This window comes from Mastigoproctus giganteus, chromosome 6 (genome assembly GCF_048544385.1).
Source record: "Mastigoproctus giganteus isolate SK-2022 chromosome 6, ASM4854438v1, whole genome shotgun sequence".
Taxonomy (NCBI): Eukaryota; Metazoa; Arthropoda; class Arachnida; order Uropygi; family Thelyphonidae; genus Mastigoproctus; species Mastigoproctus giganteus.
The window spans coordinates 44,586,244-44,598,687 of record NC_143580.1 but is presented as its reverse complement, the minus strand read 5'-3'; positions in this window follow the sequence as shown (position 1 = coordinate 44,598,687).

The window sequence follows — 12,444 nt, the reverse complement described above, 5'->3', positions numbered from 1 at the left end:
AATACTGAGAAAATCTACTGCACGGTCCTGAGAAAAATGCATGGGATGAATATAAATTATCAAGCGACTCAGAAGCCTATGGCAGCTATAAGCTAGTCTGTAATCAGGTCACAAAGGAGGTTAGGCAGTCGAAGGCAGATTACGAGAAATCCTTGGCAAAAGATGCTAAGAAAAACAGCAAGGATTTCTTTACTTATATAAACTCTAAAAGGAAGGGGATGAATCTGATTGGTCCACTTGACATCGACGGTTCGACTGTTGATGATCCTGCTCGGATAGCAAACAAACTAAATGAGTATTTTGAATCTACATTCACACATGAGGAATTATTAACGTTTGAAAATGGCAGAAGGTTATCAAATTGTAGCAGGATACTTAATGATTTTGTAATAACTGAGGGCAAAGTGGAGGAGAAATTGTTGAAGTTAAACATAAGAAAAGCACCTGGGGTGGATGGGATCTATCCAGTTATATTAAAGGAGGCGGCAAAGCAACTAAGCAAACCATTAGCCATAATTATGAGAGCATCCTGGACTCAGGGCAGGTTCCCAGGGACTGGAGATGTGCAAATGTATCCCCAATTCACAAAGGGGGATCGAAGGGTGACACGAGTAATTACAGACCAGTTAGTTTAACTTCTGTTCCGGGTAAAATAATGGAGTCACTGGTTAAAGATGCATTCTAGGATCATCAAGACAAGACTGCAGCAATAATTCAAACACAGCATGGGTTTTTTAAGGGAAAGTCTTGTCTGACAAATTTGATAGGATGTTATGATGTGGTTACAAAGGTACTGGATGCAAAAAATAATTTGGTATCATATATTTGGATTTCAGGAAAGCTTTTGACATTGTTGCACATGGAAGATTATTGTACAAAAAATGGAGCAGAATGGTATTAAGGGTAAGTTGCTACAATGGATAAAAGGATGGTTAAGTGGGAGAAGACAGAGGGTGGTAATCAATGGGTGCTGATCTTCGTGGACTAATGTTATTAGTGGAGTCCCACAGGGATCGGTGTTGGGTCCTCTGTCGTTTTGTATATTTATCAATGATATTGGTGAAGATATATCAGGCTTAGTGTTGAAGTTGGCAGGGTTGTTAATGACAGTAATGGCACTGTGCTACTGCAACAGGAACTAGATAATTTGTTCAGATGAGCTAAGAAGTGGCAACTGAAGTTTAACCTTGACAAATGCAAAGTACTGCATATGGGAAGAAGTAACCCCAGAGCAACGTATCAACTCTGTGGTAATACACTGACAGTGGTAGAGAATGAAAAGGACCTGGGGGTAATTGTGCAGGCAGATATGAAGTTCTCTGAGCATTGCAGATGGGCTGCAAGAGTAGCTCATGGTGTCTTGTTAATGATATACAGGAATTTTTCTAGCAGGGAAAGGAAGTGATTGTCCCTGTGTATAAGGCAATGGTCAGGCCACGCCTTGAGTACTGCGTACAGGTCTGGAGGCCTCATTTTAGGAAGGATGTCGATTTGCTTGAGCGTGTACAGAGAAGGACAATAAGATTGGTGAGGGGAATGAAGGGATCCTCTTACCAAGAGAGGCTTAAGTTCTGCAAATTGCGGTGGCTAGAAACTAGGCACCTGCGCGGTGATCTGATTGAGGTGTATAAGGCCTTGAATGGGTTGAGCACGCTGAATTCTGATGGGATCCTTCCACTTGTTCAGATTACAAACCTAAGGGGGCATAAATTCAAATTAAGAAAGGACAGATGCAGAATAGATTTGCGGAAATTTGCCTTTAGCCAGCGGGTGGTTAATTGGTGGAACAAACTTCCATCTGTAGTTGTGGAAGTTGATAGGCTGAATAAATTTAAGGAGGAACTGGACAGGCATTTGGAGCGAATGGTGTGAATTTTTTTTTTTTTTTTTTCTTGGCTGATGCTGCATAAGCTCATGCACTTGCTTTCTTGCATCACATGCCACTACTACTACTATTATTATTATTATTATTTTAGGGTTGCCCGTAATTAAATACATTAACCCGTATTTGGGTCTGTAAATTGCGTATGTTCTATGGTCGATTTGCCTGTTTTGCTGGACGAAAAAACTCCAGTTACTGGGGAGAAAAACCTTGCTATCTACGCCTGAGACTGACTAACTCAGCCACGGAGTGAAAAAAGCCCATTAAAGTTCCTTGCGTCATCGACGGGATTCGAATCCAGGCCTTTTCCACCCGGTGTGGGGAGGACGGTGACGATACCACTGTGCTACCGCGCAGACTACCCACTACTACTACTAGTAAAGTGTAAAGTGTGTTTAGGGTCAAGCGGCACCAGGGGTTTCCCCCATCTCCGCGTAGTTTACATTGTGGGTGAACCAGTTGACTGGAAAAGCCAGAGATTCAAAAGTGTATGGACTTTGTATATGTGTGATGCCTTGTACCGTTGTTCATCCGGTCATTTAGCCGCCAGACCCCTACTGAGGCCCGACGTTGTCCCACTTTCGCCCCATGGAGGCAGACCAGGTACTCACTAGTATATAGTTCACTCTGGCAGGTCCTGCCACCTAATTTCCTGAGATTTCAGTAGCTAGGACCTAAAAAAAAAATATCGCGTACGCGTCGCGGGTACTAGTACTACTACTACTACATTATTCAAAATTAACAGAATTATTTTTGGAATGTTACAAAGATTATACGCAATTTGCGCTGCTTCGCCAAGTACTTGGGATATTTTAAAAAGGCACATAAAAAATATTGTGAAATCGCTGCCAGAAACAAGACAGGATGGGAAGATAAAAGCTGTTGAAGCAGTACGATATCAGTTACGGGATATTACAACTGCATGAAATTAAGAAACAGGCCAAAGGAAAGGATGCAAAATTGCAGTCTAAAATACAAGGTTTGCTAACAGAAATTACTTCTTTTAAATTTATTATAAGCGTAGTTGTTTGGTATGAAATATTTAATGATAAAAATAAAGTAATAAAGACATACAATATACTACAATTGATATGAGCATTGTAATTATATTGATAGAAGCTGCTCTTAGCCAATTAAATGAATTTAGAACATCAGGATTTAGATTGTGTATGGATAAAGCTGTAGGTGTTGCAACTTTGTTGGTAGTACCTTCAGTGTTACTCTCACAGGTTGGACAGTTGAAAAGGATTTTCACTATTCTGAGGTGTTTTGTAAGGTATTCTCTCTGTGAGAACTTCTGACAGGTTGGACAGATGAAAGATTTTTCTTCACTATGAATTCTGAGGTGTCTCGTGATTTGTTCTCTCACTGAGAATTTCTTCTCACAAGTTGCACAGCTGAAAGGTTTTCTCCACCATAGAAATGCGAGGTTCTAGAAACAAGCGCGAGTTTACCTATGAAACTTCATCAGATGAACATTCTGTTGATCCAACCAAACTCTTTGAAACGGATCGATGTAGCTATCGTTAGGTTACAAGAAAGATTTCATCAGATAAACGAAATAGTATTAGCATTAGTAGAGGCACACGATGCAAGGAAGCAAGCTTATACAGCATCAGCCAAAAAAAAACCCTTCCCATTTCATTGATCCATTCATTCCGAATGTTTGTCTAGTTCTGCCTTGAATTTATTTAAGCTGTCAACTTCCACAACAACAGATAGAAGTTTGTTCCAGCAATCAACTACACGCTGGCTAAAAGAAAACTTTGGCACATCTATTCTACAACTGTCTTTCCGCAGTTTGAATCTATGCCCCCTCAGATCTGTAATCTCAGCAAGAGGAAGAGTTCCATCAGTATTGCGCCTGCTCAATCCATTCAAGGCCTTATACTCCTCAATCAGATTGCTTCGCAGGTGCCTAGTCTCCAGAAGCTCCAATTTTCAGAACTCAAGCCTTTCTTCATAAGCGCACCCCTTTGTTCCGTTCAGCAGTCTTGTTGCCCTTCTTTATATTAGTTTTGCAACTCTACATCCTTCCTAAAATGAGGCTTCCAGAGCTGTATGCAGTACTCAAGGTGTGGCTTGACTATTACTTTATACAAGGGGATAATCATCTCCTTATCTCTGCTCGCAAAATAAATTCCTGTATATCATTGACAAGACAGGGGCTCACATTTGGTGAGTATGGCCTTGGCACACTCAGGATCCTGGTGGCTGGATATCATCTTTTATCTCTTTCTTGGTGATTCTTCTCTCTCTCTCTCTCTCTCTCTCTCTCTCTCTCTCTCTCTCTTCTGCAACTGGTTACCCAGTTGCAGAAGTTGTGCTCCATGCACTGTGTTTGTGTGGAGGTTATTGGCTCATTTGGCAGAATGTACTTGGTTACTATTTACGCCCAGTATCGGAAAGAACCACAGGCCTATCTGCGGTACATGGATCTGCGGTACAAGAAAATACTCCATCTGCGGTACATGGAGTATTTTCTTGTAGTAGAAAAGGGCAATTAGCGACCCTCATTGATTCAATGGACTAAAATAAGTCAAACGAACGTAAATGGAACTAATTCTATACTAGTTGTCCTGAGGTCCACGTTGTTAAAATCTTTTGTTAGAATGTTACTTTTAATGATATATTTGTATCAGTTACGAAGCATTGTCTTATCACTTATGTGAATCCATTTCCTTGATCTACTACAAATATTGAGTTACAAATATTGTTTCTTTCTCCTCAATTAAAGCAAAACTCACTTTGGAATATAGATTGGAAACCTTAGAAAAGATATTTTCTTTGTTCTTTAAATTTCTCTCCCAATCCTATCATCTAGTTAATCTGATCAGAAAGGTCTATGTTCCTAGACCTTGGAAATATCTGGGTTAATTGCGGGCTTTATTCTAACATTAGGCAAATTCCAAATGGAGGAATAAAATAATAAACACAACGCTACCTTTGGATTTGTCTTTGCAAGGGGTGGGCGCCCCCCATTCCGATAGAAAGCGAATCTTTCCTAAACTCATTGCGAGTTACAATCACTAACCCCCTTGTTACAGGTTCATTTGTCCCCTTTTAATCACGCCACCTCAGCGTAATGATTAATAAAGAAAATAAATAAATAAGCATCCCGAAACCCTCGATCCTGTCTTGACAATAGTAGCACATTTTTGTTTCAGTGATCATCTCACATAAACTTGAGGCGTCGATCCAAACATTTCAAATTTGGATTCATCTGTCCACAATATTGTTTTATACTCTTCATTTGTCCAATGTTGATCGCCCTTAACCCAAGCGAACCGTTTCTTTCGATTTTCCGGTTTCAATAAGAATTTTTAGGACCGCTACACGACCATGAAGTCTTGCTTGTTTAAGACGACGTTTAACAGTAGATGTAGGCACAGGGTTTCTCTGTTCCTATTGAACTCAGTTCGGATTTCAGATGCAATAAGTGGGGATTCCTTTAAAAAAAAGTGTTATGGTCTTATTTTGAGCTTAGGTTATTACGGGCGATGTAGTTCTTAATCTCATAGAATCGTCGAATGGCAGTTTATACTCCTTGTAAAGGTTTTTTGTCAATGCTTTTCACGGAATAACTTTCTTTATGCAGAGTTATAAGAGCACTTTTTTCAACACTCAGTTCCTATTTCTTGCCGTGTTTATCGCCAAACACAGAAAACTTACAGCAAACACTCTTTCTGTATTGTGGGGTGTTCGATTTTATGATTTACAGCTCTTACTCCTCAATTTATATTTTTGAAAAACATTCTATAATCATTTAAAATCTTCTATAACGTTGAAACAATGCTCCCACTTTCTAGAATGTTCTAGAAAGTGGGATCACATATGACATCCAGGAATCTTCTACAACAAAAAAAAAAAGATAAATAATAAATAAATAAAATAAAATTATGATATTAGGATGCCCCGTAAATTATTACATCTGCCCATATATTTATTTTTCTGTAAATTGTGTGATTTCTCTAGTTGATTTGTCTGTTTGCTGGTCGAAAAAACCCCAATTTCTGGAGAGAAAAAACCTTGCTATCTATGCCTGAGACCGGCTAACTCATCTACGGAGTGAAAAAAAAAGCCCACTAAAGTTCCTCGCGTCAACGACGGAATTCGAACTCGGGTCTTTTCCACCCAGTGTGAGGAGGGCGGAATCTTCTACAACAGGGGTTCTTAACCTGGTGTTCGAGAGCACCATTATGCTCTTTAAAAAAAATTAATTTTGCTCGCGATCAATCCTAAAATGGGTGCTCGCGAGCACTTTCCTTAAGCTAAAAATTTATAATAAATTTTTGTATTTAAAAAAGGTGCTTTCTTCTCGATTTTCTTCGATATTTTACAAAAATGCCAATCTTTGCTGGAAAATCTTTTCTTTTCTTCGTGATTGGAGAAAAATTATATATTTCGCGACGTTATAATCTCAAAAACGGTAAAAGTTTGACACTTTGATGGTATTCTCAAAATGTTTTCTTATTAATTGTTAATTTGACGTTTATTTGGTATTTTTTTATAAAATACTTCATTCAGAGTACGATCATTGTTGCCATAGTATTGCTACACATCGATGATATTCCCTTAGACGATTCTCAGTTTCCGAGGTTTCTGTTGTTGTTGTTATTTGGTTTTTAGGAGCATTAGCAACTAAGGCCATATTGCTCCGAGGATATGCGGTGGTCATTCCCTGACCTTTCCGCATCCTCCGTATTTGGTGGTCACGGGCTCGAAACCCGGTCTAGTCAAGAAGCGTGTGCTATGCACTGCTGCTCCTGCCCTTCTGGCTACGGAGGCGCATGGCAGGTTTCTGCCGGATTTTGCTGAGTTGCGCTGAGTACTGTATATGTATAGTGTTAACTTTAAAGGTGATGAAAGTGATATAGTAAGAAATCTTTTGATTTTGTTTGCAAATGCTTAAATCTATTTTCTTTTAACAGATACTAAACACTTTCAAAATAGATGTTTTTAAAAAGAAACCGAAACCAACATAATGAGGGGGGAAATGATGGATTAACATTACCTTTCAGTCGTTTGATTTAGAGGGGGGAAATGATGGATTAACATTACCTTTCAGTCGTTTGATTTAGACTTACATATTTCAAATGCAAAGAAACAAAAAATTAAAAAGTATGCATTTCAGTCCTCTTGGGAATATGATTATTTGGTAATATATAATATTAATGGAACTGGTGTAATTTTCTTATTTATGAAAGATATTACCAAACATGCCATAGGAATTTTAACGAACCTTTTCCCAAATTTAGTGATATTAGAAAAGTTAAACTTCAAGAATCAAAAAAAATAAACTTGAAAGACAGAAAAATATTTTAAATTTAGGTCAAGCTAACAGTAGTAATATAAGAGTAGTGTTATAACGTAAGATCACTCATCGGTGAAGACAGGATATTAGAGCTGAAAAAGGAATTAGAAAATGTGAATTGGAATATCATCGGTTTGGCTGAAACAACAAGAAGAAATGAATCACTTATAAGTTTATCAAGTGGAAATCTGCTGTACACCAATGGAAACAGTGAAAGGAGTGAAGGTGGAGTTGGGTTTCTGGTCCATAAAGATTTTAAAAACAACATTTTGGAATTCAAAAGTACATCACCAAGAGTGTCAAGACTAATACTCAAGATTTCTAAGAGATACAAGCTAAAGATTATAATGATTTATGCACCAACATCGAGCCGTGATGATGAAGAGGTTGAAGAAATGTACACCGAAATTGAGAGTCTTCTAGATGAGCAGAAAACTCACTAAACTATTATTATGGGAGACTTCAATGCTAAGGTTGGAAAAAGACAAAACAGCGCAGAAAGGGGAACTATAGGAAATTTTGGAATTGGTGAAAGAAATGAAAGAAGTGAAAGACTTGTGGAATTTGCAGAATCTCAAGGACTGTCAGTAATGAACACTTTTTTCAAGAAAAGGGTGAACAGAAAGTGGACATGGAAGAGTCCAAATGGATTAACAACTAATGAAATCGACTTCATCCTCACTAACAGAAGATATATTGTGAATGATGTTACCGTCCTGAATAAGGTAAATATTGGAAGTGATCACCGAATGGTAAGATGTACACTTGATATAGATGTAGGAAAGGAAAGGAAAAAACTGACTCGAGTAAATAATACAAAGGTCTTTGAGATACCAGAGGAAGAGAAAAAGCAGTATGTACTGGAACTTAAGAACAAGTTTGAGCTTCTGTAGACTGCTCAGGACCAAGATATCGACGAGGAATATTACCACTTTCTGAAAGTGATAAAGCCCAAGAAACCTATAGAAAAAAAGAAATCCAAAGAAGAAAAAATTAGTCAAGAAGCACTTGTCATGATAAACCGAAGACTACAAATGAAAAGCAAGAAAAACACTGAGAGGGAGAAAATTGAGTATACTGAGTTATGCAAAGCCATTAGAAAGAGACTCAGAGAGAACATAAGAAGATTTAATACAAGAAAAGTAGAACAAGCATTAAGGGAAAATAAAGGACTTAAATCAGCAGCCATGAGCAGTAATAAAGAAAGACAAATGATACTGAAACTGAAGAATAGCAATGGTGCACCTATAAATAGCAGAGAAGGCATAATTCAAATAGCAGAAGACTACTATAGAGAATTATACAAGGAGCAGGGGAATGATGCCAGCAGTGGGGAAGATGGATCGCAAATTAGTAACACATACAACATACCTGATATCCTTCCTGATGAGGTAGAACATGCATTGAAGAAAATTAAGAATCAGAAAGCTGAAGGAAGATGAAGTTACTATAGAGTTGTTAAAATTGGGAAGAAGAGACATAACACAAAAACTGGCAAGGATCTTCACAAAGTGCATTAGAAAAGGTGTGCCGCCCAAGCAGTGGAATAATGCAATCATAGTTTTGCTGCATAAGAAAGGAGATAAATCAGAAATTGGAAATTATAGACCAATTAGCTTGTTATCCCACATTTACATGTTGTTCACAAGGGTCATTACTAACAGATTAGAAAGAATACTTGATGAGAATCGACCGAAAGAGCAAGCTGGCTTTAGGACAGGATTCTCAACTATAGATCACCTTCATGTAATATCACAGCTAATGGAGAAAGCAAATGAATATAAAACACCATTATGCCTGGCATTTGTGGATTATGAAAAGGCATTTGACTCCATACAGCATAAGACAATGTTTCGGGCACTGCAAAGATAAGGCATAGATAGCCCATATATTATGATTTTGAAGAAAATATATGAGAGCCCTACCTCCTTTATTAGACTAGACAAAGACAGTAGGAAATTTAAAATTGAGAAAGGAGTTCGACAAGGAGACACAATATCTCCGAAGCTATTTACTGCTGCCCTTGAGGAAGCTTTCAGAAGATTAGACTGGTCGCAGAAAGGAGTCAATGTGAACGGAGAGTACCTAAACCATTTACGATTTGCAGATGACATTGTGGTCATAAGCTACGATCCCAAAGAATTAGAGGAAAATCTTAATCAGTTATGCAGAGTTAGTAAGGATTGTGGACTAAAGATGAATATGGCTAAAACAAAAGTAATGATGAACAAGTATGCCACAGAAAGGGAAATAATGATTGAAGGAGCAGGAATTGAAAAGGTTGAGTTATATACTTATCTGGGACAAGTTATTAGCTGTAATAAGGATGAATGGCTGGAAGTCAAGAGAAGAATAAATTTTGGATGGATAGCATTCAGGAAATATAGTCACATACTGAAGAGCAATATCCCAGTTTGTCTGAAACGTAAAATAATGAACCAATATATACTCCCCACCATGACTTATGGAAGTGAAACTTGGGCACTCACTAAAAGAATGGAAGAGAAGCTGAGAACTACACAGCGAAGAATGGAACGAATTATATTGGGAATCAGACTGTTAGATAAGAAGAGAAACACATGGATTAGGAAGCAAACTCAAGTAAAGGACATTCTTATCAAAACAAAAAAATAAAATGGTCTTGGGCCGGACACATAGCTCGAAGACATGATGACAGATGGACTAAGAAAATAACAGAATGGTATCCAAGAGGAGCTAGAAGAAAACCTGGAAGACAAAGGCGGAGATGGATAGATGAAATTCATGAGTTTGTGGGTAGTAAATGAATGGCCAGTGCTCAAAACAGAAGGAACTGGAAAGTTGCTGGAGAGGCCTTCATCCTGCAGTGGATTGAAAATGGCTGATGATGATGATGATGAACAGTAGTAAAGTGTTAGCGAATGAAGTTTCATTTATTTTATCAAATCTGATTGTAAAGAATTCAATGCCTTACACTAATAATAAAAAATAATTTTAAAAATATTATTTTTATTATTAGGTGAAATGATAAAAAAAAATGTGCAGTGTCATCATTAGAAGTTCTTGCTAGCATCTTACAAGAAAAACAGAAAACTACCTCGATTAACTCCGCCAAAAATATTCGTTTCAGTAATGATACAGTTTCAAATCGAGTTCATAAAATGGCATTTGTAATATCCAATGAATTGTTAAGAATCGAAAGTTGTGTATTTTTTCACTGGCACTTGATGAGTCGACTGATGTTTCGGGCATATCACAACTCGTATGCTTTGATCTTTTGATTCTACATGATGGCAGCTGTGAAGAAGATTTTTTGGCTCTTTTTCCGCTTACTGGTCATACAACTGGAAAAGATGTATATGACGCACTTATGAAATTCCTCACGGTGCACACAAAATTGATTTGAATAAACTTGTACTAATTGTTACCGATGGTGCGCCTTCCATGCTAGGTAAAAACAAAGGCCTTATTGCTTATCTTAAAAGAGATGACAGGATACCTAATTTTGTGCCTTATCACTATTTAATTCATATTGAGGCCTTGTGTTCACGAATGAAAGATTAAAAGAAATTATAGGATGTCTTGAAGTCGTTGTTAAAGTCATCAACCATTTTATTTCTAAATCCCTAAATAAGCATCTTTAAAAATATTTTTGGAAGATCTTCAAGCACTGCATTCTGAGCTTATTACCCATACAGAGGTTCGTTGGCTCAGTCGTGGGAAGGCGCTCTCCAGAATTTGGGAGGTGTTTGAAGAAATAAAAGGTTTTATAACAGAAAACAATAAAGAAAACCTCTTAATGATATTTTTACTGAAGATTTCATGATTACATTTTCATTTATGGTTGACATCTTCAGCCATTTAAATGAGTTAAATTTGAGGCTACAGAGAAAAGATAAATTTGTGGTAGTTTTTTACGAGGAGATTATTGCATTTGAGAAAAAAACTTCAAGTGTTTCAGAATCAAGTTTTAAAGGAAATTTGCTTAATTTTCCTATAACTGTCAGGAGGAAACTGCTGTGGAGTGCCTATCATTTGCAATGAATGTAATCAAAGACCTTAGTAACCAATTCCAAGAAAGATTTGAAGACTTGAAAGACACATCTCAAAATTTCTGTAATTTATCATTAATTCAAATTTTGAGAAATTTGAATTAATGATAAATTACAGAAATTTTGAAATCACTAAGTTAAAATTCATCACTATTTTCATTACTAACTTAAAATTCATCACTATTTTCATCACCATTCATCAAAATTCATCACTATTCATCACTATTTTAAAATTCTGGGGTTCTTCCGAATGCAAAAAATTTCCTTTATTACAAAGAGAAGCATTCAAAATACTTTCTGTGTTTCGATCAACATACATGTGTGAAAGTGCGTTTTCATTAATGAACAATATCAAAAATAAAAAGAGGACAAGATTGTTGACATCGCATTTGGAAGAAAATTTGCGATTATCTCTTCATAACGGAGAAATTAATTTTAAAGGTTTGGCATCATCTCTTCAAAGTCGAGGTTCACACTGATAATTTAATAAATATTAGCGCCCAAAATTGTTAATTTAAATATGTAATTCTTGTATGAGTAATTCGGCTAAAAAATGCATTTTTAATCTTTAAGGAAAAAAATTTATATTTTAATATATGTTGCTCGCAAGTATTGTAAGTTGCAAAATCTTGCTCGCTTAAAGCAAAAGGTTAAGAATCCCTGTTCTACAATGTTTTGCCACATTTAGGATTCTTCTACACCTTTCTGGAATATTTTTGAAATTTTTCAAAAAATTATTTAATTTTTTTGATTTTATATATAGTAGAAAATATTTTAATGAACAAACTGACCCTCGTTTAATGAAAACTGAAAATTATGAAAAATGAAGCGTTATTCCAAACTTTTTGGCGGGAGTGTACCTATAATAGATGTTATTCTTTCCACTAATACTCGCCCTCTTGTCCCTGTCAAAGAGCACGACTTGATATCGACGAAGTCAAATTATAAACACTTCTTGGGCTTTTGTTATAACACTTCCAAAAGAAGATTGGAACTTCACTGCAGCTTAAAATCCTCATAATGATTTGCTTCCTTTCCACAGATTGCTGGAAATTTAACTGTCATTGTGACAGTTCATAATTATTATTTTTTAAATTTGTTTATTTGTTTTATTTTGTTATTTATTCCATTTTTTAAATTTCTTTTATTTTTTTGCTGGCTTCAGTGGTAGTACTTACCTTCTTCCTATTTGAAGTGGGATCTGTGCCTGTATCAGT